This window comes from Panulirus ornatus, chromosome 37 (genome assembly GCF_036320965.1).
Source record: "Panulirus ornatus isolate Po-2019 chromosome 37, ASM3632096v1, whole genome shotgun sequence".
NCBI classification, from domain to species: Eukaryota; Metazoa; Arthropoda; class Malacostraca; order Decapoda; family Palinuridae; genus Panulirus; species Panulirus ornatus.
Genome location: NC_092260.1, coordinates 18242449 through 18269698, shown reverse-complemented (window position 1 = coordinate 18269698; position 27250 = coordinate 18242449). Strand labels below are relative to the sequence as shown.

General features: G+C 48.3%; 1 protein-coding gene across 4 annotated transcripts in view; it reads left to right on the top strand.

Annotated features, from left to right (window-relative positions):
* LOC139760556 (protein tramtrack, alpha isoform-like) overlaps nt 1-27250 on the top strand; it is a 443543-nt gene that overhangs the window by 216130 nt on the left and 200163 nt on the right. The window contains exon 1 of one of the 4 annotated variants that reach the window (XM_071683896.1): nt 10496-11090. The exons of the other annotated variants lie outside the window; for them this stretch is intronic. The gene's annotated coding sequence lies outside the window, so the exon portion shown is untranslated. Of the gene's footprint in view, nt 1-10495; nt 11091-27250 lie in introns of those variants that run through there. 4 annotated transcript variants of the gene reach the window in all.

The following is a 27250-nucleotide window of genomic DNA, read 5'->3' as shown; positions in this document are numbered from 1 at the left end:
GGAACTTATCGATTTTTTATTTCTCGCGGACTAATAGGTATATATATATATATATATATATATATATATATATATATATATATATATATATATATATATATATATATATAATACATGATCGCCGTTTCCCGCGTTAACAGGGTACACCAGAAACAGAAGCAGTTTATCCCTGAGGTAGCGGGAAAGAGAATTCTACCTACCTCTGTATTCCTAGCGTTTCGTAGAAGGCGACTAAGACGGCTTAGCGGGGAGCAGGGACCACCCCTCCCCCTCCCCTTCTTATTTTGCAGTTTCTAAAAGAAGGAACCAAAGGAGAGAGAGAGAGAGAGAGAGAGAGAGAGAGAGAGAGAGAGAGAGAGAGAGAGAGAGAGAGAGAGAGAGAGAATTTCATTTACATATACCTGGAGCAGATATTCCACATCCATCTCATTTACAACAGGAGTTTCATAACAACGGGGAAGGCATGATCAGATCACATCGAACACTTCTAGCAGTTCAAAGGTGACTCACGGAACAAGACCCTAAAAGTGTGGGCAAGAATGTGCTTTGACTGGAAGTCGCAGACGCTGGGTACTCAGGCTCGATAACCCTGCATGAGAGGAAGATAAAAGGTGTTCGACTCGTATCTCACGTTGCCTCATCTTGTGCAACATGATGGACTGTTAGAGAGAATTCGTGATGTCTTGGCGATTCCCGGTGTAAGTCCAGACGTGTAATGGTCGGAACTGGGCGGTCAGTCTGACGTGATGGAAAGGTTGAGGGAGAAGTTAGGGTGATACGTGTGTGGGAGGGAGCAGGAGGAGGAAAGTGTGGAGGGAGGGAGGGAGGGAGGGAGGGGGCAGTAGAAGAAGGGTGTGGTGCGGGCGTGACGGGCGTGGTGAACGTAGTGAGAGAGTGTAAGCTTAGGTCACGTGAGGGCCGTGAAGGTGTGAGGGAGTGGAGGAGGAGGAGGAGAAAGAGGAGTGGGGGGGAAGGGGTTGGGGGAGGCTAAGAGGAAGTTGTACTTGCTAGAGCGTTGGGGAAGGAGGGGAGCGTTGGTGATGAAAGACGGATTATTGTTGGGGGAGGGGGGGGGGACAAGAGCGCGAGTGATGGGGACCGTGACAGAGAGAGAGTGACGCGGGGGAGGAGTGTGTGGGGGGGTTAAGTGTAGCGGATGGGTTGTTGTAGTGTGAGGGGACTCGTTAGGCGTGAAGGGTGTGGCGGCGAGGGCGTGGATCGGGTTGGGCTGGGTGGAGAGAGAGGGAGAGAGACAGGAACATTAAACTATGTTTGGTGCGGCGTTGTGACCAGGACCTTCACGTCACACCAGCCTGTAGCTGGCGCTGGTGACCCAAGGTCCTCCAGTCTCCACTCTCACCTCCAAGTCGCCTATTATTATACCCCAGATGACCTTGTCGCAATCACCGTCATCAGCACTGTTTTCGTTAAGCATCAGAACACACAACCCCATTGTTGCCAAAGTAATTGTTTGAAGTGCCATTAACAACGTCAGTGAACTCGCCGGGGGTTGAACCTTTCACGCCTGTTTCATCGTCTTAGCCACCACCATTCTCCTTTGTCTTCTGTCTCATTACTACATCTTCGACATACATCATCGCTCCTCGTGCCGTCACGACTCATCGTCACCTTCATCCTAGTGCTAACCTTACCTCTCGCCATTACGATACGTCGCCATGTCCACCAGTGTCATCCACAACGCCACAGCTAACCAAGCCCCGCTACCGTCCTCATCCACCACCACCTGCCAGCCATAGCTATCCTCACCATCGTCCCCTCCGCAACCACTTATCACCACCGATACTCCCAGCGCCATCACAGCTACCGCCATCGCCGCCACTAACACCACCACATCAGTGCCACCACCGTCCCCTCCATCACCATCTCCACCACTAACGCCACCATTGTCATCATCACCAACACCAATGCTCCTCTCACAAAGTCCGTGATGGCCCTCCCTCTCCCTCTGGACCCGCCTCACGCACGCCGTAATCACCATGTCCCTTCGGACCTGATATGTTTACTCCCCTCACTCCCTAACGCCACGGTGACCCCTCCTCCTCCTCCTCATCCTTCCCCGCCACTTACGCTTAGTTAATGCCAATCGTGTGTTGTTCCCATGCGGTGAGAGCAAGACGACCACAACTTTACATAACCTCATCACTAACTCACAGGAAGATTTCGGTCCGTCGACCAACAGTGAAGACCGAGTTACATTCCTGTTCTATTTTAGATTAAGATAATCAAAGCTGAATTTTCATTTAAGAATTTGTAACTTATATGATACTCCAGAGAAACGAGCTTTGCTTCTGAAAGAAAACGTTATTCTGCCACTGTGTTCGTAATCATTATCTAATCACGTTCTTGCGAAGTACCCCCCCTCCCCCTAACACACACACACACACACACACACACACACACACACAGACACACACACACACACCTTTCGAACGACTTTACAAAAACTCGTCACGAGTTTCGGATTCGCCTGGTTATATTTTCCTATAAATATATATATATATATATATATATATATATATATATATATATATATATATATATATATATATATATATATAAAATGATCTCGACTGTCAGCTAGATAACCTTTCAATTATCTTTTTTCCATGATGTTCGTGGATCTTTCTTCGTTCAGCTGTCATCATTCACTTCACCTGTTATCGTTCTTGATCTTAATGAGAGGTGTTCATCGGCAAGTCTCTCCTTATCTTCGCCTTATGGTGCAAACCTGTGCTCCCGATGGGCGTGCCTGAGGCCTCTCGAAAACCAGATGCTGTCGTTTATCACAGCCTGCCTCACAACACGTCCCTCGTTGCCTTTCATGCCCAACTGTCAGTATCCTTCTCTCCCTTTTTCTGTAAAAACCAGACCTCCTTCCTCTCCACTATTCAATAACCAGTACAGCTCATCTCTCTCTCTCTCTCTCTCTCTCTCTCTCTCTCTCTCTCTCTCTCTCTCTCTCTCTCTCTCTCTCTCTCTCTCTCTCTCTCTCTCTCTCGTCTTCAAAATCTGAGCACCTTTCTCCTGTTTTCAACAGCCTTCCTCACTTGTTCGATAATATCCGGGGAACTCTCCCTCCAAAACTCTTGCCATCAACAACCAGAGCTTCGCCCTCTCTGTCCTTAATAAACAGAGCCCCTACCCCACTTACCTTTAACAACCAGAGCTCCTTCCCCGCTCGTCTTTGACAACCTGAGTTTCTTCCCTGCTTTAAAAACCAGAGGTCCTTCCCGCTTGTCTTTAACAGCCAGAGAAATTTCTATCTCTCTCTCTCTCTCTCTCATGTCGTGATCTTAGATATCCAAATTTCCTTTAATCCCACACCTTTAGTGCCTTGTACCCCATCTCTCATTCCTGCCAACTGTAATATCATTACTCCAAAACACATGCCTTGTTACACACACCGCCTCCCACGTCTACTCCTCGATACTACCACTCCACCCCCAAACCCTACAGCACTTACTATCTCACTCATTCAATCCAGCACAAACGTCCCTAACGTACCACTTTTTCACGGGTCTTCTCCACTGCTTCTCCTCCACCCACTCACGCCTCTCCCTTGCTATCTCCCTCCCCTTCATCGCTGCTCCTCGCCTTCCCCCCCCCCCCCCTCGCCTCGTTTCCTCCCTCCCTCCCCTCCAGGCTCCCACATATCCCTATTACGCGGGCCGCCCTTCGCCAAGACTTTCTCGAGGCTCCTTACATCACCCGTGGGTCGAGGTCACGGCGCTGCTCCCACAACTCCCACACCAGTCATTATACTCATTCATATCCCAGAGTTGTGGGTCGGGGGCGACGTTCGCTTCAGTCCTGCTGCTGCTGCTCCTGCTACATCCTGCTGCTGTGAACGCTACCTACAGCTGGGTTTGCTGCTACTGCTCTCTGCTGCTAACGCTTGGTGGTTCCTCTGTTGGTACTCTTCCTCTACCCCTTTCTACCATTACTTCTGTTGCTACTGCTGGTACTGGCAGAGGGGCTGACGCTACAACCACTCATGTAAGCTGCTGGTAACGACGCTGGCTAGTGCTACAGCTGTTCCTCCTTATTCTGTTGTTCTTCCATCACTTGCTGCTGCTGCTGCTGCTGGCTGGTCCCGCTGCCGCTGATACCTGCTAAACCGCTGACTGGTGCTACTGACGTTCCTCCTCCTCTTCCTCATCTCCCTGCCGCTGCTGCTGGCTCGTTCTGCTACTTTTTTTTTTCTCTCTCTCTCGCCATCCGCCTCCTCCCACTTGCTACCACTGCCGTTACTACCGCTTTTATTACTGCCCGGTGTTGCCCCTCTCCTTCCCCCTCCTCCTCCCTCTCCTTTTACAGCTGCTACACCCACTATTGTTGTCACTGCTGCTGTTACTACTGGCTGTCATCCTCCTCCTCCTCCTCCTCCCACTACTACTACTGCTACCACTACCTCTATTGCTGATTGGTGATGCTGCTGCTGTTCCCGCTATTGCTTCTGCTGCTGTTGCCATGGCTGTACTGCTTCTGCTGCTGCTGTCATTGCTTCCGGTAACGACTGGTTCTTCTACTTGTCCTCCTCCTTACATAACTGCACCTTGTGCTGCTGCTGCTACTGTTGCTCCTGCTGTTCCCTCTCCTCTGTCATTTGCGCGAGCTATCGCCCTTCTGTCGCTCCCACTGTCGCCTTAGTATCTCTAAACACGCGGTCTAAAAACTACACATGTATTCAGTAACGGATGCTCAACGTTTTCTCCTCTGTCTTATCATCCATTCCCTCTTACCACAACGAGGCACTGGTAATTGTCGATTTAACGCACACCAAAAACTGCTTCTCATGCATTCAAAGCTCTTTTGTTTTTACTGTTTATGGCATCTAACGAGAGAGCAAGGTTAGCAACAGATGTCACTGCTGTTGTTAATTCCTTTATCATCCTCCACTGCTTCAGTAACAACGATCGCCACTGACCTTCCTTATGTTTATCCTTGATTCCACTGTAGAAGACAAGATGCATCAGGGACGCTAATGTGTAGTGTGTGTGTGTGTGTGTGTGTGTGTGTGTGTGTGACCCAGGACCTCTTTCTATGAAAGCGTCCTGGTGATACCCATTGCGTCTTTCCATACGCTTCCTGCAAGGCCTAGGCTGCACTACTTTCAGTAGCAGGGATATGAGGATACTGTCGAAAGACGTTCTATGACGAGACTATACCCCCCAGTCATACACCTTTGCCAAGAGTGACTTTTCACGGGCGGCGTTACCTCAATCAGGCGGAGTCCGGTAACACCCACCATGTGTATTCTCTCCAGCAACAACAACAACATCGTGAGAGGAGGAGAGTGTGGCGAGAGAAGATGCCTATCTCCACATCCTGTAGGCCTCGCTCGACCTCACCAGCTTTCTATACGACTCTGATGTATAGCGTTTCGTGAACACACCATCTGGAGCTCTCTTGGGCGCCAGCTGATCTGTGCGCCGTCCGGTGATGGGCGTCGTTATAAACGCGCTCGGTTTGTATCCAGTATATTGTCCGCCTGGCAGGAGGGGGAATGCTGTTATACATCATGTCCTCTGGTATGTCATGTTGGGCATCGGGATGATGGCCATTTTCATTTTGTGCCGTGAGCAGTAACATCCAAGACGTGTGTATTTCAGCGTTCTTCCATCGCAGATTTGGGAGCACTTTTAGCGAAGGCTGTATGAAGTGAATTGCTTCCTCCTACCTCCCCCTGTGAATAGGTCATATTATGCTAATGGGTTACACTATCCTGTGTTCTGGGCTTCAGGACCGTTCTCTAGCCTGAAGGATGCAAGTTTTATGGTCCCTAAACGCAGGCTGCGAGAGGAATAATGGATGGTATGCAAATTGCCGTTCACGGTCCCTTAGTTGGCATGCTGCATCACCGCCTCCGACAGGAACGGGCAAGCCTTCCTGCATCATATGGTCAAACTGTTTTGAGGAATAGTCACACGTTTTTAGCATGGCAAGTGACTGGCTTACAGCAACAAGGAACAAAAAAAAAGAGATATGTTAATTCTCAAGAGTGGCATCCCGCTGCTCGGGTTCCTCCCGTGGACCAACATGAGGGAGAGTGTTGTCAGCACCTTCCTTGTGATGTATAACCCAGTGGTCTCCTCTGCCATCTTAGGAAACCATTTCATTTCCTGATGGCAATGTCAGGGTGCATGACCCTAGATACTGCTTCACAGGAATATCATCGACACCCACACATCCCTCCTCTTATCCGTCTGAGTTAGGTAAGGAGAGGGAGCTTTTGCAAGAACTGATATGCATGGCTGAGTACTGCGCTGAGTTGATAAATACTCTCCTGTGCTCCCGTGCTCCAAACAAGCCCTAAGAACAAAAGCGTGATCCCATCTGGCGGGCTGCGTGGGCCACTGCTAGCAATACAACTGTCCGGTCGAGGGTGACTTGGACGAGGCGCTGGCTGCCTTTAGCGATTCGAGCCTCTGTCACTGATGCAAAATAGCGTCATTCTGTCAACGTCTGGCGGCTAATTATCCACCCACTGATACCCTCTTTGGAGCGGTTTTCCGGGAATGTTAAAGGCTGTGTAGGACGGTCAAGAGTGGCGAGTTGATGAGAGGTTAGCGCTTTATTGTGGTGTGGTAAGTGAAGCTACATACAGGGTGTGCCTTTGTCGACTTATAGCGTGATATTCCCTGGGAGTGACGGACCCAGCAGGGGTTATGCTGATACAAAAGATAACACAGCAGATGCTACAATAGCCACTACATCAATGCTGTAATCAACGCCATCAACAATAAAGAGGAAACTAGAAGACTTCGGGTCAAGGCCCGCAAAGAAAAAGGAGGGAGTCCAATTTGGGAATTTTTCCCGAATGTATTTGGACGATACCGCGTCTTCTTATTTGCAATGTAAACACTGTATGAAGTAATAAATGATGCGTTGAGGACAGGTAGCATGAATGATAAGCAGCAGGATTTCATCTCCGGGCCTTTAAAGTAAAGGTGTTTGGGTGGAGACGGCAAGAACCGCTGACTTCCCACACACGGGAGGAGGTACGCCCCCCGCGCCGCCCGGGAGCACGGCCAGCCCCTCCTGCACCTGTTGCACGGACACACATCCTTAAAGGAACAGGAAGTCAAACAACGGGGGTTTCTAGTTTTACGGTACTTATCAGCCCTTCCACAGTTTCGGGCACCCAGCCTCGGATTCCCCGGAGGAAAGGAGAAATGGGACGTAATCTTTCTCTGAATGGCTGCACGGAGAGTGGAGTGAAGGGAAAGGCATTTCGTTTGAAGGCCACTGGGATACGCTTCCACTGAAGAGAAACCATTCCTGTCATTTGCTTGTTTCACACTGCCGTAAGTACAGTGGCCAATGTTCCAAATTAAGCGGATTCCAAACCAGAATGCGACCCGGAGTCGTAAAAAACGTACCTGAATCGTAAAGAATCCCTCGCTGCTACAAAGCAAGGGGGATTCCTGAGAGTAGTCACCCAAGAGTCCATTCGTCCCTGTGTACTTGGCAGACCCCATAGAAATGTTCACATGGAAGAGAAGGAATGTCAGCGTGTACGTGTCGCAAGAGAACGATCACCAATACTCCCCCCCCCCCCCCAAACACACACACACACACACACACACACACCACACACCCAACTGCTGTCAAACGTTTCACCATAGACTAATAACAAAGAAAACGTGTGTGTGTGCGTGTGTGTGTGTCAACAAGCGACGATCGTACGAACACCGTAGAGAAACTTAAGGACGAGGAAGGAGGAGGTACGCAGGGGCTGTTGACCCCCGTAGCGTCACTGTTATAATAACGGTCGTGAGGCGGCTGGGGCCGTGCTTGGTGGTTATCATACCTCCGCCACCCGACACGCCTTGTCCCGGCTGAGCGACGCCGCTTCTGAAATCAATTAATTGTTTCTGGTGGAGTTGAACCGATTTATGGAGAGGTTTTATGTGTCGTTTATAACACAGGAGGCCAACAGTGCCAGGCGCTGAATGGCAAAAATTTCTCTTAAAACGCGAATTCTGCACAGGCTGAACGGCGATAGGTTAAGAACCTTAACCCCCTCGGGAACTCCAGATATTGCAGCACGCGGATCTTGAACTATTTTCAGGTGCAAAACTGTGGGCCTAACAGGGATTATCTTCGGGTAAACAGTACTGCAGTAAACATACACTACGAGGAAAAAGGAAACAAGAATCAGCCACAACAGTGTTGGAAGTTTGGCAACTCAAGACACAATACTCGCCCACACCAGATCATCTTTGTAAATCTTCCATGAGCATGTGTACTGTAAGGTGACTCTCCTAACAAACAAAACAAAAAAATGATGGAGCACCTTCACTGCGAGAGGCACCGTCAGTCCCTCTAGCGTCGGTAACTCGAGTTGTTTACAAGCCAACAGAGACGCAGAAGTTATCAGGAAAGAATAAGTTCAATTCCTTCGGTCAGTAGTCCTCTAATATCATTACTATCTCTGACTCTCCACTTCGCCACTAAGTCAGACAAGGTACCTCGCTGAGAGGGGAGCGTCCCCTGGGGAGGAATAGTAAGAGAGAAAGAGAGAGAGAGAGAGGAGGTGGATAACTTAGGGTTGAAGAGTAAGACACGTAACATGATGCTGGGGTCGGGAGAAAATTATCGGAATCAAGAAGAAGCTGACGTGTTTGTTGGAGGGCAACTGCAGGTAAGGAAGGAGAAGTATAACCTGACGTTGGCCTGGTTGGGTAAGGAGGTGGGTAACCAAGCAACACATACATACACACACACACACACAGATGGGAGGGGTAAGAGGTCCCTCCTCCCCGGTAGGAGGGCAGCAAAGGGTAGGCGGCGCCGCGGCGTGAGCTATGGGGCCAAACTCGTGTATGGTCGATCCTGGCTATGCGATACCATGCTTTAAGGGTTGAGAGACTTATGTAGTACACGCTCCGTGGACTGGAAACCTGCAGCAACGCTTAACGGTTCGGAGGGGAAGAAAGACGTTTCGCATCATTAGACAGTCAATAGACTGTTCTTATATGGAGGAAGGGTAGGTGAAGTTTTCTCACACTAGAATGAAAAAACAGGTTCAGAGGAGAGCCAGGCGTGGAGGCCAGGGAGAAAGGCCGCCCACGCCGGAGCTGGGAAGAGAGGCTGGCGTGGAGGCAGGGGAGGTACGCCCTTCGTGATGAGGTTGGGAAAAGAGGTTGCCTTGGAGGGTGCAGAGAAAGGCCGCACGCGTGGAGGCCGAGTTGAGACCAGGGAAGAGGCCGTCGTGGTTGAGCTTAGGACTCAGCGTTCCTTGGAGGCTGCCGTGGAGAAGGCTAGGAACTGCGGCGCTACGTGGAGGCCGAGGAGAAATGTCTCCCATGTGGAGGCTTGGGAGAGAGACCGGAGTTGAGGCCGTGGAGAAAGGCCACCCAACGCAGCCTTGGTACTGATACCAGCGTGGTGGCCACAGCTGCCGGCGGTGACGTCAAGGTGACCCCTGCTCACTGTTCATGCCGGAGTGCCTGGTCTTCATGACGCTCTCCCAAGTTTCGCTTCACTACAAGGTCACTGGAAGGTGTTCCCTCCCTCCCGACCTGCCTGGATCTCCGTGGTGTATAATGAATCACAAGGAACAAAATACAAATAAATGAACATGGTCGTTGAGGACGAATCATCGATAAATGAACTGAGAGGGAGGGAACGGGAAGGGAGTCAACCCCAAACTAGTGGTCAAACTTCCTGACTGAAAACTGTGGTTGAGAAAAATGCTTGAGAATATTCAAAGTCTCGACAGATCTTATTTATTCATTCCTTTTTTTAGCATGTCTTGTCGTCTCTGATATGTTCCAGGGACAAACTGAATGAAAAAAACCTTGATCTGAAGTGGAGCCGGTACTTGGCATGAAGCACCTTCCCTTGGTGTTTAGCCTGACCTGCAGGTACCACAGATAACAACGTATTTACACGGAGTGGGAGAGTGTTATCTCCAGTGGGGGGTGTTTCAGAAGGTCCTGTTATCTTGAGACATGCACCCCGCTGGCAGCCATTATCACAGCCAGGTTATCGCTAGAGGCTTGAGATATCGTGCCAGAACAGAGCAGGATAACATGCGATGCCAGAAGGCGGGAGGCGGTGAAGATATTAATATGTATGATATCATTAGTGTATCATTCATCTCTATACCTAACAAAGTGAGTCTTTCGCTCTAGACTATAAGTTTATGGCGAGCAGTTAAAGCAAGATTTTCGAAGATGCTACGGAAAGAAGATACTCTTAAGTACCTCACATAAAAAGAGAAAAAGACATAAGCAATCAAAAAACCACCACCCAACCAACACGTTACAAGAGCCAACCATCCCTTTCCTCTCTCTCTCTCGGAATACTGAAGTATCCGTGAAAGGAAAAAATTAGAGCAAGTGTCTTGGCTGAAGGGTTTACTACGACTAACTCCCGTCGCGGACGCTAGAGGTCTCCCCGGTCTATAATTTGTTCCCCTAGACGGGCTGGCGTACCGGGGTGCGGGGACCCAGGGACCCGCTATGTAAACACTACCTTCACACCGCGCGGGCTGGCTGGCGCTGCTCCTCCTCTCCTGCTCCTCACTGCTCGCTCGCTCCCTCGCCTCCCTCCGGAGCTCTCGGTCGTCGTAGTCGTCGGAGCCAGTGAACACTGTGCGTGTGCATGTGTCTGCGTGTGTGTCGGTCAGCTGCCGGGGAGGGAGATCAGCCAGTGCCTTTACTCGAGGAAGGAACGACGTGGAGTACACAAGTGAACCGCTGAGGTTATGGAGAGCGGTTGATCTAATTCTTGTACAAGCTGATGGAAAACTTGGAGTTCTCTTTCGGCAAAGATGTGAAAAGTGTTGGTGGGTGCTTCCGTGTTCATAGCAGGTTGGAAACACGTGGTAAAGAGATAACGGAATTGTGATGAAATCGTTTTAAACTAAAGAGTGTTAGAAATCTGTTATATTTTTATATTACAAAATAGTTGAGAAATATATTATGGAAAGCTTACTAACGTTACGTGTTTTTTGAAACTTTACTGGTCCCGCGCGCGTGTGTGGAAAATGACTTGGGGAACCACAGCGTTATGTCAGCGAGGCTAAGCCAAGAATAAGGACTGCCAGTATTTTGAAGGTAAGTGACCAACCTCAAGCAGTGTTCTCACCACAGTTACACAACTGCAGGACTGACAATTTTAGATTTCGCTTGGCTGAAGGAGAGATTTTATGTTACATTCTTACGTTCACTGTCGCCAGGCTGCAGAGGTGAACACCCCGAGAGTGTGTGGTTGTGAAGGGGTATGTTGAGAAATATAGCGGAACAGCTCAGTCTGTGCCAAGCGGTCTCATACGAGGCGGTAAAGGATTTCATGAGACAGCCTTGACAACTGTGGGAATGCAAAGCATATGCAGTGAGAAATCAAACACGAGAGAGAGAGAGAAAAAAATAGGGAATGAAACTGCACAGTGTTGTGTGTGTGGCGACACGACGCGGAGAAGTGTTCTCTCAGCGGAGTAAAGTGTTGGCCAGAGTGAAGTGAGCAACAGTTAGGTACAGTCAACCACAGTGACAGGTGGTTGGAGTCTCCAGCATATGTTGTCATATTCCTTTTTTTTTTTCTTCCTTCGCTGAATGCGCTCGAGATTTCCATTTATGAATGTGGGAATGTAATGCATTCCTTGGTGGGCGGAGGGTGATAATGACGATAATGTGCTACTTCAAGAAGATATAGACTTAGTAAAATACGAAATCGATCCGCAACTTTTATCATTAATGAAGACTAAAGAGATCTGCGAGTCTTAACGGTGACGACCATAAGCACCGAGTGGAGCCGCACAGCTTGAAGTACAGTAATTCTGGCCGATGATAATGCAAACTGGCGTGAGTTGAGAACGTCTCCCAAAACCCGGAGATCTCTCTTTTAATGCGCAAACATTCTGTGGCGAGACGAACTCGTTCAGTGCACGTTTCAGCATTTGCTGATGGTTTTACGCGGGGCGATTCTAACATCGGTGTTTGCCGACGAAAGGTAAACCTATACACACCCCTGCAGATAGTTATCGCTCAGTTTCTGGTAACTCACAGCACGAGATATGGCCGGTGTATAGGTGTATAACTCTGTTCAGATATGCATTGAAGAGGGAGTGTGTATGTGTAAGGCAAGGTGTGTAGATATATGTTCTGATGTGTGCAGTAGATCTCCAGTGTATCGCACGAGAAAGAGAGAATAGTCAGCACAGACCATCGCTTACATTTTGCAGCCGGGTCTGTGTTCCTGGCCCTATGGGAGCGTAACACATTTGTCCCTACCATTGTTGTGCCACGCTGGGCCCAAAGTTGCGACACCGGGCGACCTGGGTGCTGCCAGAGCCTATATGCACCGGAAGACAAGTTTCCTGCAGTTTCACATTTGTCCCAGGCTCCGGAAGTGGCATGTCCTGTGTGACGGCGTCCCCGATACATACCGGAATTAGTGCCAGTACCCTATACCGTGTGTGTGTGGGTGCGTGCGTGGGGGTGGGTGTGTGTTTTAAAATACGAACCAGGTGTTTTCGTCAGTTTCATTTACTGAGTGAATGTGTGGCAATTTCTTCTTTCTCCTATCTTCACCTCACTAATGATGTTCGCGGACGATCAGTCACATTTCCGAGACAGTGTGAGAGGATCTACCCAACTGCAACAATAACAACTTAAAACATTGATTGAACTCTCGAAGTCCAGATAGACCTCTTTACATCCTCGGTTACAGGATGAGGCTACACTCATAAAGTACACACCTCAAGATTACCATAATGAACCAACTGCTCTCCAAAATGCCAACGTAGGATTAGGTTTCTGCTGTTGTATATATCGTCCCTCTCACTCCTGTGCCTCCCTCCTGGAGTTCCAAGAGACTCGGGTTGCCTAAGTCAACGGCCGACGTGTGTGTGTGTGTGTGTGTGTGTCCCGCTCCCAGAGTGGGACTGTAGTCCCCCAGGGTCTCTCTCTCTCTCTCTCTCTCTCTCTCTCTCTCTCTCTCTCTCTCTCTCTCTCTCTCTCTCTCTCTCTCTCTCTCTCCACGGACGTCGGCAGTTTACGAAGGGGGATGTGAATCGGCTGGTCTTCCCAAGACTCCATCATGGCTAGCGGTTGCCTGCTCAGCGACCACGGTCTTCTAGTGGGTTCTCATTTCTCTCTTTTCTTGCCCACACTGTTTGTTAACAACTACGAGTGGCTTACCAGAGTTCTGATTTTCTGCATATAGGTAACCAAGAGCTACGCCAGGTATTGTTTGCTCTTTGCCTCTGTTCATGGGCAACTGTGGATTATCATCATTTACCCAATTCTTTAGTTTGTTTTAGAATTGTTCGCTCTTGGTAAGGTCATGGTTCTTAACTGTTTACTCTTGGTCAAGTTTACGATCAATGGTTTTTCACTGATGCAAAGTCTCTGATCGACTGATGTTTGCCCGTGCTTAGGCACTGATCACTGTTTACTCTCTGATGTTTAAGACTATAAGTGCCGTTTGTTTACTGGTACTTACGTCTGTCTATTGGCAAGTTGCTGGAGCTGAGGGTTGAGATTGCTGGCTGTTTACAATTGGTGTGATCTGTCATAATGTTGTTTACTGCTATTAAATCTACGATAGTTACTAGTTTGCTGGTGCCACATCCACGATCAGTGGTTGTTTGCCGGTGTTAAATCAACGACCTCTTGTTCACTGCTGGTGCTAGAGATCTACGACCACTGGTCGTTTGTTGATGGTAAGATCTTATTGCTCGTGTCCGGTCGTTCCACGATCGAAAACCACCTGTTGTCTGCAGCGACTGTACCTCCTTGTCTGACAGGCAGACAGACTCTGTCTCGCTGGTGTTCTTCATGTGATGCTGATCGTCTGTCACGACGAAACCTGGTAGGAACTTTGATTTGCTCGGGTTACAATCTGCGTTGTGTACAGCCTGGTTGGCTGGCGAGGTAGGATGGTGTTTTAATCTGCTTCCTGGTGGTTGATGGTCTTCCTGCAGCTGTGTCATATGCAGCCACGTGTTGAGTCTTCTGAAGCTGGACGTACATACAGTCTTTGGTAGATTGTCTGCTGAGTGAGAGCTCGTGGATATGCGACCATACGAGTGGAGGGACTTAGGAGATTGATGCCTCTGATGACTCCTCTGATGGGTGGCGTTCACAAATGAACCGTTTTTGTTTTCTCAACTTAGAGATGGAATAACTGACAGTGGCGTAAAACAGCGTGAGCGAGGGAGAGAAAAGTGGTAACAGGAATAGCTGAAAGGATTTGATACATTAAACAGGATACACAGACGAAGACGTTGCGTTGTCTCACGAGCTGGCAGGATATCCTTAAACTCCCCTTCACCTCCCGGACTCCGGGGCCACCAGCGCTAACTTCCTTATGGAGCGTTGAAATCTCTGCAGGCGGGCGGGCGGGCGGACGGGTGGGTGGGTGGGTGGGTGGGTGGGTGGGTGGCCTCCTCTCCCCCCCCTCCTTCCTCCACCTCCCTCCTCCCCTACTCACTCCCGCCCTCCTCTCCCTCCGACCCCTCTCCTCTCGCTCCTCACGAGGCAATGTGTCAGATGCCATAAAGGCTTACGGTGAAATGGGGTAATGAACTGGGTTGGTCGTACACGAGACTGAAGCAGAGTCATGGAAGAAAACGCAGGACTTAGTGAGTTAAGTGTCTGGATACGATCCATTACGTTACAGAGATCCAGAAAAAGACAGAAAGAATTTAAAAACATGGGTGAATGGAGAGAGAGAGAGAGAGAGAGAGAGAGAGAGAGAGAGAGAGAGAGAGAGAGAGAGAGAGAGAGAGAGAGAGAGAGAGGAGTACGACAAGAATTAGCCAAAATATTAGAGTCAGAAAGGGAGAACGGACCGAGCAAACTGAAAAGCCCTACACCCCAGGCTCACGGAGGAGCGCGGGGAGGACCTCCAGGATATGATAGACAAAGGTCCTTCGTGTGGCGTCTAGTGTCAACGGCCGACCCATTGCGTGAGCGCAGCAGTTCCCATACACAGACTTCTCCACCTCCTTCCTACTTCTACTCCTTCGCCGTACGGTCGCCCCGCCCTCCCACAACACAACAACGACTCCACCTCATCCTTCCTCCTCCTCCTCCTCCTCTTCTCTATCTTTCCTGCCTCCAACTACGGTCACCCGTTCTACCTTACGCCCATCCGTCCTTTCTGTGCCTTACCTCATTTCTACCGTGACCCTCGCCTGCAAACCCACCCCTACCCCTTCCCTTCCCCTCCAACTCCCTGCCTACGTCTCACGTTTAAAGGGTTAAAGTCTCTCGCTCTTTCCTCCTCCTCCTCCTCCTCCTCCTCCTCCACCTCCCTCCCTCTCCGTTACCCAACGTCGTCGCCGCCGTCGTGTATGTCGTCTAATTAGTGAGCACCTTGGAGCTCAGGGTTTCCATCAGGTCCCCTTCTGAATGAGCGCCTCATTCCGTCGGGAAACTTATCTAACAGTATGTACCTCACTGCTACTCTTTATTACGATCCTGTTCCCATGTGCCCCAAAAATAGATATTATATTACGGTTTTTTCCCCGTCTCAAAGTTTGAACATCCTCCAGCATCAAAACCGGCTTCTCCTGGAGGTTGAAGAAAAGTGTAGAAAGAGCTGACATTAATAACATATCTGTTGATGAACAAAACATGAGAACTGCCAAGACGAGGACACACACACACACACACACACACACACACACACACACATATATATATATACTTACAAGAGAAAAACAAATCAAAAACAACTTTCAGCCTCGTCAAAAGACCCTAAGGTCTTCATCCACTTGTCTTTCTAGGTGGACCATCGCTCATTATTGCCCCACAACACAGGTAGTAGTCTAGTCGCCACGAACCAATCTCCCCCGGTGGACGAGTCGTGCCATCAAAAATCACGAGAGGGTGCTCTTTTGCAGAGAGAGAGAGAGAGAGAGAGAGAGAGAGAGAGAGAGAGAGAGAGAGAGAGAGAGAGAGAGAGAGAGGTGAAATTCTTGCATGAAGTCCTTTAATCGCCAGCGGCCGTTACGTTCCAGGAGTCGTCCAGGACCATAAACAATGCTCCACATGATCATTAGAGACGGTCGGGAGTAGTCACCTAACGCATGACAGCGTCCGCAGGTAACTGTTCAGCGAGGGTGGGGAAGACGTATCGTAATGAAGTCTCGTCCCCCCCACCTCACCTTCCCCTCGCACCATCCACGTCTTAAAGTGAGGGGGGGGGGGGTGTCGCTGCGATCTGTAAGCCGAAAAATAATATTCATTCAGACATGTAGCCATTCCAAGATTTCCACCCTCGCGATCTACGCCCAGAGGCAGACGGTTTGGGTGAAATCTGCAGCAGGGCAGAGGATTGGGGCAGAGAGATGGCGGTGAAGTCGCTTGCGATCTGCACCTTCAGCATTCGGCTCTGTGGTCGAGGCCTCCGAGGCGGAGATCGGATCGGAGAAGTAGAACAACGGTAGATGGTTGGTCGCAGGATGACTCGATCGTTTACTCCCCCTCCCCGCTGTTGAGCAAGGGGGAAGAGGGGGGATGGGGAAGAGAGGGTGGGGTTTGTTCTCCTTTGTCGTACTGCTGGTGCTGGAACCATCCATCGCCAGTTCAGGCGGCCGAAGTGAGAGAATGATGGGCGCTATACCTAGTTATTCCGGCACAAGCCTCCAAGACGGCACGGGTCTCTCTCTCTCTCTCTCTCTCTCTCTCTCTCTCTCTCTCTCTCTCTCTCTCTCTCTCTCTCGTTCCACTGGTTCTCACATCGAGCAGATCCCCCTCCATCTCCCCCCCAACACACACACCCTGCTGCACCCGTTACCCTCGCCAACTCCTGCTGCCCCAACCGGTAGCGGTCACTTGGCTGATCACCAACAGACAGGAACAGTTCAGTGGATATCTCGCGTCCGACAAGTATATGCCCAGCCGGAGAGAGAGAGAGAGAGAGAGAGAGAGAGAGAGAGAGAGAGAGAGAGAGAGAGAGAGAGAGAGAGAGAGAGAGAGAGCTGTATTAACGCAAACTATTCATTACGAGGGCCATTTACGGTGAGGATGGATGGGTCATGGAGAGACTGAGTCACAGAGAAGGAAATTTCCCGAGAGGAAGATTCCTGAGAAGCATGACTGACACACTAGGAGAAAGACTTCTGGTTGAGGCGGGACTCGTCGGGAGCAAGATTCAGGGGAGAGGAATACTCGCGGGAGAGAAAATTCACACGGGGAGATAGATATTCATGGCGAGATGTATTCACGATGAGAGAGATTAACTAATAACGAAATTACGAACAGCGCAAAAACTGTGGGCGAAGAGAAATGAAAGTGGCTGGCGGGGAACCTGTGAGGAACATTATTCTCTGGGAAGAGAAACGACCTTTTAAAAAACAGAGGAGACACGATGGTGATAAACATGGAGGAGGGAAAACTGTCAATACATGAAATGAAAAGCCGGGAGAATAAAACAAGCGAAAAACTGTCAAAAATAATGCAATAACGTAAGATAATGATAGATGACTGACAACCTGAGGGACCAAAGATAGTAGAATCCTTTGGGAAAAAGCTTTGAAAAAAAAAATGATAAAACAGAGATTAAAAGTAATAGGAAACCTTGAGGGGAGGAGGAGGGGATACGGTAAATAAAAGAAAATATGAAAATATATTGACGTAATAGTAAAGTCGGTATTAAACTCTCCACAATCAATAAAGTTTGTAAAGAGAAAGAGAGACGACAAAGGTAGTGTGGGGCCTTAAGGGTTATTGTGGTGGTGCACAATAATGCTATACGAGAGAGAAGACATGAGGAGGAGGAGGTCCGCAAGGATGGCACCACCAAGATCTTGAATAGGTATTATGACACATCTTTGTGAAACAAAGAACCATTGCAGGAAGTGCTCTACACGCGTATCATATTCCTTACTTTATAGATACGTATATATCGATTTTCACACATATGCGTCATATTGCACACAGGGGTATTATGCTGCTGACGTGCTGTCTTGTTGGGCATGAACCATGCTGCAAATATCATGCTGTATCCTTCTACTTTCCTTCTGCTTCTGACCTCGTACATTATGATGCACACTTATTCTATGCTATTTCCACATAACTTCACACATAAAGACATGTTATGTACACATGTCACGCTACACATATATGCCATGCTGGTCTCATAATCTATGCTATGCAAAAATATTCACGGTACGATCGTAATATATACCTTACACTTGTACACAGTGCCGCATATATCTGTCTATAATGCTGTACACATATAGTACACGCACATCATATCGCCCTCATATTCTGTACCGCACACACTTCTCATGGTGCACACGTTGACCATACTGCTGCACTCATACTTCATGGTGTACACGTATCAGGCAGTAAACATGCGTTATGTCGTTCGCTTGTATTCTCCCTGCTGCCCCCTATTCCCTATTGCTCCCATAACACGTTATGCAGCACATATACATCACGTTTCACATATATATATATATATATATATATATATATATATATATATATATATATATATATATTTATATATTTTGCTGCATGTATTAGGTCTCATGCCTCACTCATATATTAGGCTAAACCAATATACTGAACGAAATTTAAAGGAGAGAAGGACATTCGAGTGTATATTCTTATATACATGTACTTCCAGACTTTCCTGACCCAGGATCCCCTTCTGTGGGGTTCCTGCAGTCTCAGGAAGCCGACCACGTCCGCTGGGTAGGACCAAAGGTCGAGAAGTTTGAGGTGTAGTGTATGATTTTGTGGGATGAATGAAGGACAACGTGGGGAATAAGGATTCGGTGTCCTCGATATGTAAATTGCATCTTGGGCATGAGGGGCAATATCATGAATCGGTGTTTGTAATGGTAAGAGACATGGGTGAAATCCAGAATGCAGACAAGAAAGTGTAACTCGTGCATGCTTTGGGGGTGCAGCTTTGGGCGTGTGTGTGTCCGGAAGAGTGGAGGTTAAGAATAGGTTTGGAGAGTTGTTGTTTAGTTCTTGTTGAGTCATTACGTGGGTATATGTTTTGCTGATTTTGTGCTTGTTTGTGGAGGGAAGATCTCTTAATCATACGCCGTCAGAGTGTGAAGTAGTGGGCAAACATTGTATCTGTACTTGGATCGGTGGTTTGTTATGGAGAGGTAGGTGTGGGTGAGAGGGGTCTAGTGAGCTGTTGCAGAAAGCTGAGTGCCGAGCATACTGAAGTGAGATTGTACTGGAAGTGTTTTTGTTTTGTTGTGCAGATGTGGAATGTTTTGGCTTGCTAGGCAGCCCGTGATTGTTCTGAAAGCTATGTGGTTTGCAGCTTTGCTATATTCAATTGAGACAGGGTGGAAGACTAGGCAGATGAAGTATAGTTTAAGGTGGGGCAGCTAACCAGTTTGTAAAGGGCACTTTGGAATTCTTTTCCTTGTCCAAAACCGGAGTTATTAAGCTTTCTGAAGACGTTTACTTTGAGCATAAGCTCTGCGTTGATACTTGAGGTGTATGAAGTGAATATCTTGTGTGTCGTCTGTGATGCACAGTAGAATGGCTGTATAAAGAGAGGCCTGGTTGACATTCTGGCCTGTAGGAGGATGTAGGTTGGATTCATTTTTCTCTAGAGTTACGAGAGGTTGACGGTGGGTTTCTGTCGTGATGTAGACATTCATCTGAGTGAGCCAGAGTACTAATTGCAAGATAAAGGTGTTGCACGTCAGCTGGTGCTTGAGTAGTGTCGTGATGCTGTGACCAGATTGCGAGATCACCTAAATGTGAGAGGACTTTCACACAGGAGGGTAATGGGAGGTCATTCAGGAAGAAAGTGAGGAGGGTCAGAGGGGGGGGGAAGAATAAATCCTTGGAGGTCCCCCTACCACAGAGCTTGAGGAATAATTTGCAGGTGAAACTTTTGTGACTAACTCAGATTTGGTGGTTTGCTATGAACTTAGCTGAACATTTTTCCGTCATATATATATATATATATATATATATATATATATATATATATATATATATATATATATATATATATATATATATATATATATAATATATATCAGAAAGAACAGAAAGGTTTTTCAGATAAGAGATGAGTCTAAGGGTTTTATTTCATAAGCATTTACCCCTCGGCATTAAGTTTGTTTAAGGGATCTTTTACTGCGAAAATTGTTTCATATGAATGAGACAATGGCACATTGTGGGAGGTTCTTATCCTGCATAACGCCATAATGGAAGGCCCTGATCTTACACGAGGCCAAGTTCTGATCATACTTGAAGCTGTGGCGGGAGGTTCTAAACGTACCTGAAGCCATTACGGGGAGGTTCTGATCATAGATGAATCCATTGTGAGAGGTTCTGAACCTACATGAAGCCATTATGGGAACTGCTGATCCTACATGAGACCATTATTGGAAGTTCTGACCCTATATGAAGCTATTTTGGGAGACGGTGATCATAAATGAGAGGATGTTTCTCAAGATCTATCTCGCATTAATTCAAATCGTACCGATCTAGCCAGTCAATTTCTCTTGGTTTTCGTAATCTGCATCTCAACCTTTAAGATTTTCCTCATATTTGTTTCTCTTTGCGAAAAAAATCCTTTTATCTCATTCTGAGAACTATTGTAAGTGGATAAGGATATTCTTCCTTCTTGTTTTCACTGCCTTTGTCTTTTAATTCACCCTCCCTCCCTCCTTCTTCTCTTCCCCCTCTCGCTTTCTCTCCCGCCTCTCAGGACAAGGCCAGGGAATGTGGGTGGGGTTTGAGTTGGGGGATGGAGTACGGGGTGGAAGACGGGTTTCTGGGTGGGTTGAGGGGCTGTGAGCTGGGAGGGTTAAAGGTGGTGTATGGGAGAGGAGAGAGGCGGGGCCGTGGCCTGGGAGGGTGGATGACGAGTTATGGGCGAGGAGAGGGCGGAGCAGTGGACTGTGAGGGTTGGGTCGGGTTGTGGGTGGACCTGTGGGGCAGCAGACGGTGTGGGGGAGGTGATGTCGTAGGCCGGAAGGGTGAAAGAGGAGTTGTAGGCGATGAGAGGAGCTGCTGAATTATGGGCTGGGAGGGTGGAGAACGGGTTGTGGGCGAGGAAGGAGGCTGAGGGATGGGTTGTGGGTGATGAGGGAGGCGAGCTGTGGGTCGGGAGGGACAGCGGGGATGGGTGAGGGTGTGGACGTCATCTGGCAATAACTGTAGAAGTGGCAGTGGTAGGCAGGGAGCGGCGGCGGGTCCGTCGCTGCCGGAGCGTGTGCCTCCGCCTCCCTCATCCCCCTGCCTGGATTATATAGGTTAACAAGTGGAATTATTATGGGCGAACAATGTAAGGGTCTCGTGGATATGAGTGTGGCTTAAAGTGACGAACGTGATAACACAAAAAGATAATTCTGCTAATTATCGTTGACAATATGGTATTCGACCCAGTTACAAATGCAAATTACGGCTGAGTAAATTTGTTTCCAGGTCTCTAGATCGGCGCTTAAAAACACTGATATTCTCGGGTGTATGGAGGCGTGAAAGCTTCCGTGGTTTACTCCCACCAAAGCCTCGTTCTTGTAACTCTATGCTCTTCAGTGTTTCCCACAGACCCTAAAATTCTAATGTGTTCCGACATCCTGTTACAACCCATTAAGAGACACAGACACGACACTACCCCGGGAACAGCGGCGATACGTCTTCTTCAATTGTCAGGGTCTGTCACTACACCCCGAACTGTGGAGGTCGTGTGCGAACTCCAATGAAGGGGATTGGTCGTGCAGCAAGTGAAGGGAGGAAGGAATAAGGTGAAGGGATACAGAGAAGGAGGAGAGGAGTGAGGAGAGTACGCTAAGGGAGGAGGATAATGAGAGAGGAGAGTGTGGGAGAGGAAAGTTTTTAGGGCAGAAGCTGACGGCAGTTGATCGACCACTGTGACAGATGAAATGATACGTAACCTGGGCGGTGATTGTCACGTGCTGTTTTGGATGATTCCCTCCGTGTGGCTACCAGAACTTTCACAAACACTGACTTCCGTGCAAGGTAACATATCTCTCGTGATGGTGACTTGAAAACATGATTTATGAGGCAAACGTATGTCGTCTCGAAACCGAAACATATAAGCAATACTGGATACTGTGACTGACCAACATGTCCTTTGTCGTCTTCGTACTTTCTGGGAATCAAGGAGTGGACAAGGAGGAGTAAAGACACGAGCGCAACCCCTTGACCCTTTCAGATGACGAAATACCGAGGAGAAAAACGTGATTGAGTCGGAGAGGAAAAAAAAAAAGAAAAAAAACACAACTCACATCACTGTCGAGACCGAGCTTAACACGAAAAGTATTTACGTCCGACCAACATCGCTGTTGACTGGGTTGGAGTGTAAGTGGGTGGGAAGGCGAGGGGGAAGGAGGAATATTCCTTCATATTCTTCTGAATCGAAGACGTAGTGGTACCCTGTGCATCCCTCCCATCCTCGGTGATAAGTGTTTATTGAAGGAACACTCAAGAAAAAACCTGCTTCCTCTACCTTGTTCCCCCTTTTCTGTATACCAGGGATGGGGCGGAAGGGGGGGAAGGTTGAAAGAGTACGCGGGGGAGTCAGAGACCCCCCTCCCCACTGCGACTACCCCCCCTCACTCACTCTGCACTACCGCGTCCCCTCCTCCCTGTAACTGTATCTGGCGCGCCAGGTGTCACTGACTGACTGGGTCTTACAGGTGACGCGTGGGGAGCCGCCGAGCGTCAGTGACGGGACACCTCTGGTCCTCTGCTCTGGACCTGCCGGGTCCTGGAGGCGGCCCCACGCTCTAAGGATAACTTCGGATCCCTTAACCTGGACCTGCCAGGTCTGGCGGGTGGAGCTATAACAACGTTTCTGGTGCCAGATCTGCGAGGAGGTCGAGAGAGAGAGAGAGAGAGAGAGAGAGAGAGAGAGAGAGAGAGAGAGAGAGAGAGAGAGAGAGAGGCGTGGGGGGGGGGGGAGTAAAATCTCTCCAGTTGAAAGTTATGGAAACACCAGTGCTTTAGGGTGATCAATCCATCATGCTTTTCCTGGAGTGAAGTTTTTCTTGAGGCGGGAGATCCTCAAAACGCGAGTTACGGGGGCAGAGGTGGACGAGTTATTGAGGAGGAGGAGAGGTGGTCTAGACAAGTGAGTTCCAAGGATGTGAATATTCTGGGGATAAGGAGTTCTCTTGGGTGGGATGGGAGGGGTGGCGATGTTAAGCGGTCTTATTTATGGAGAGGGACTGACTTCTTTGGCTGTGGGTGTGGAAGCTCTTTGGACGCGAGCTCAGAAGGGTTCGACTTACTAGGGTACAAGGCTCCTGGGGACACAGGCTTTCACAGTGAAGGTTCCAGGGAAGGATGACTCAAGGAAATGGAAGGCTTCGAACTCCTGGACGGTATATGGAACATATGATAAATCATCACTGCAAATACTTTAATTTGGATATTACTAGTAGTATCATCTTTCCTGCCTGGAATGCCTATCGACACGATCAGCGTTTCTTACAGACAGATGTTTACTTGAGCTCACGAAGGTCTCAACCCAGGCTGTACTGAAGTGACAGAGGCGTAAACTGCGGACGAGATACGTTGTCCCCAGTGCAAAAAATGAGAGGAAGAATATTCATGACTTCCTAACTGGAACGGAAAACTCTCATGGGTATTGGATAAGAACAAGTTATTGTGCACAGAGCCGTAAATAAGAAGGTCAAAGGTGAACTGCAAATCTTTTACAATACTTTTTTTGTCTACATATAAGGACGTTTGGTGTTTAACCTGATTGGAGCAGGTATGGAAGATCAGCTCTCGCGGCGGTTCTGTCGTGGGATGGTTGAGAGAGGGTCTAAAAGATTCATTGGAGTGCGAAGGTATCATTGTAACCCAACGGCAACTGTGTCCTCATGGGTGAAAGGGTCGAGCACGGCCTAAATGGTTAGAGTACATTGGTTCTTCATGAAAATTTGTCGCCTATAGTCCATCTGGACTTTATAGTCCTGCTACCTGTCTCTCTGTCTGTCTGTTTACCTGCGCCTCTCTCGTCCTCTCTCTCTCTCTCTCTCTCTCTCTCTCTCTCTCTCTCTCTCTCTCTCTCTCTCTCTCTCTCTCAAGCTATTCATCTAACTGGACGTGATGAGACGTGGATGCTGCTCACAAGATTTCCTGAGGTCGGTGACTGCTCACGTGCGAGAGGCTTTTGTGTTTATATATGTGTGTGTGTGTGTATGTGTGTGTCTGTGTGTGTGTGTGTGTGTGTGTGTGTGTGTGTGTGTGTGTGTGTGTGTGCGCGCGTGTTGCATCCTCTGGACTTTCTGTCTTCAAGAGAGATCAAAACTTTCATGAAAGCTGGAAATCCGATGGTGTTAACTGTTCTCCTCCACCTCAGCGGGCTCGACGGGGAACATACGTATATCGTTTATCGTAAAAGAGAGAGAGAGAGAGAGAGAGAGAGAGAGAGAGAGAGAGAGAGAGAGAGAGAGAGAGAGAGAGAGAGAGAGAGAGAGAGAGAGTTTTTACGGTCGTCACGGGGAAGACTTTCCCATGACAAGACTTGCCCACAAGAAGCCATTCTTTACGGTGAATGTCTGGTGACAGTTGGCCAGTCTGGTGCTGTATGAAGACCCCGTTTTGGGCTATAAAACGCGCGTGTGTGTGTGTGCTATTGGCTTACAATTCCCCGACGCTGACTCTCTCTCTCTCCCTCCCCTTGTATCTCTTCTCCCGTAATCGGTACCGAACGATCGTCCCGGACGTCGTCGCGTGGCATCACGTGATCAATTGTTTTCGTCGTGGCTTCCGCGACCAGGACCACTTTACGACGGCGGCCGCTCAGGGCGCGTCAGAGGGTGGGGTGGGGGTGAGGGAGGGGAGGAAACAAATAGCGACGACCGCTAGGAATGCCGCGCCGGGGGAATGGCTGGCGAGCGTGAGGTGCTACATCGAGCGTTTAGTCGTGTCAGTGTGATATTCTGAGACTCTCTCTCTCTCTCTCTCTCTCTCTCTCTCTCTCTCTCTCTCTCTCTCTCGTGTGACAGATCTCATCTTAACACTTTCACAAGCGAGGATCCGACGCGGGAGCGGTGGCCTGCGCTGCTGCTTCACTGGACAAAGAGGCAGATAAAAATAGAAACCAAAACATAATGACACGGAGTCCTGTGGTCGACGGCTCACCTCAGGCCGTAGGGAGCACTTCCCTCCTCCTCCTCCTCTTCCTTCTTCCTCCCGGGGCAAGCTCTAGGGTCCCGCCTACCCGTCCGTCCGTTGGCTGATAACTCACGTGTGATGATGGCTGGTTCCCCCTACCTACCTACCTACCGACCAACCTCACCTCCATAAAAACCTCGATGCGGATTCACCGCTTGTTGCACCCCGTCTCCTCCGTTGGGTCCTGCGTGACGGATGGTCTCAGCTGGGGTCCTGCCTGCGACCCGCTAGGCTGGTCGCTCGCCATTCGTCAGTCACATCAAGTTGTTGATGTCTCACGACTCCTTCTCTGCTCCTCACTACCCGCCAGCAGAGCCCTCGGCCACCTTCCACCTCCTCTGCTCCTTTTTATCTTGATCTGGTTTGATGTTCTTCTGAGTGTTCTTGCATAGATTATGTCTTTATTATTCACACTGTTTATATTATGGTATTTATATCATTATTCTAATCTTATAATACAGTGACCGACATGGCAAGGACAAACATACCCAGATTAAGGCTATCCCAGGATAACTTATTTCTTATCCCAAATATATATTTCCCAAATATTTTCTATCACAAATATATATATATATATATATATATATATATATATATATATATATATATATATATATATATTTTTTTTTTTTTTTTTCTTTCATACTATTCGCCATTTCCCGCGTTGGCGAGGTAGCGTTAAGAACAGAGGTCTGAGCCTTTGAAGGAATATCCTCACCTGGCTCCCTCTCTGTTCCTTCTTTTGGAAATTAAAAAAAACGAGAGGAGAGGATTTCCAGACCCCTGCTCCCTCCCCTTTTGTCGCCTTCTACGGCACACAGGGAATACGTGGGAAGTATTCTTTCTCCCCTATCCCCAGGGATAATATATATATATATATATATATATATATATATATATATATATATATATATATATATATATATATATACACCCGCTGGCATCAGATTTGGACAAGAAAATGAATCCGTTAACATCCCCTCACAAACAATTCACCAGATCCTCGTTGAACTACACCTCACCTGCCTCATCTTCCGTCGTTTCAACATCAAATACAACAAAGCTTCAAGCCACACAAGATAGCGCTCTCACAACAATCACTGGCTGACTAGCAACCACAGGTTTCTCAGCACCTACACAATGAAACAAAGATCCTCCCGGTACATTCCCACCTCAACGCGCTCTATGCTAAAACACAGACCCGTCCTACCCAAGCCATTCCTTAGCAAACCACCAAACCCCAAAGCAGAAATAAAAAAAATTTTCCCAGACTAAATCTTCAGCAACCTCCACTCATGGACCCCCTCCCCCCCAACAACAACCCCAACCCCGAACCCCCAACGAATATAACAATGACAAAACACGCGAAGCATCTTTCATTCCATCCCACACATCATCCACGGCTTCTCCCTTTCCCGTGTTCCCTCTTCTTCCGAACGTGCATAGCTCCTTAGTCATCCTCCCCCCAACCCATCCTTTCCGAATGTCCTGACCATTACATCACATCCTCTCCAGCTCTCTCAAACCTACTCCTCTTAATACTACTCTTGTTCTATCATTTCTTTTTCGACCAACCCTTCTCTCACCACTTATTGTATATATATATATATATATATATATATATATATATATATATATATATATATATATATATATATATATATATATATATATATATTCATTGGAACCATTTGGTCAACAGGATCACTATCTCCTCCTGCAGTAACTTACCACATGCTGTTACAATAAGGAGCAGTTCACTTTAGTGTAATTTACTACTTGTTTGATATACGAGTCAGGCGAGAAGACAGATGAGTCGTTAGGCCCTTAACTGGCGAGACGCAACAACGCGGTGAAAATAGTTGATGAAGCCCGCCATTAACGTCCCTTTTGGAGCGCAACCCACACATCAGGCGAGAAGTTCAACACTGCCAGCACCACTAGACCCCTCTACAACCAAGATTGCCGCATCTGACCCCCTACACGTGCCACCCAGTTCTGCCGCCACTAGTTCCTTATGACACCTGTTCAATCCCCTCTCCACCACATCCTCCCACATTAGGTCCCTCCAGCATCAGCAAGCACCTTGTTCTCTAGATCCCTTACTTCTATGA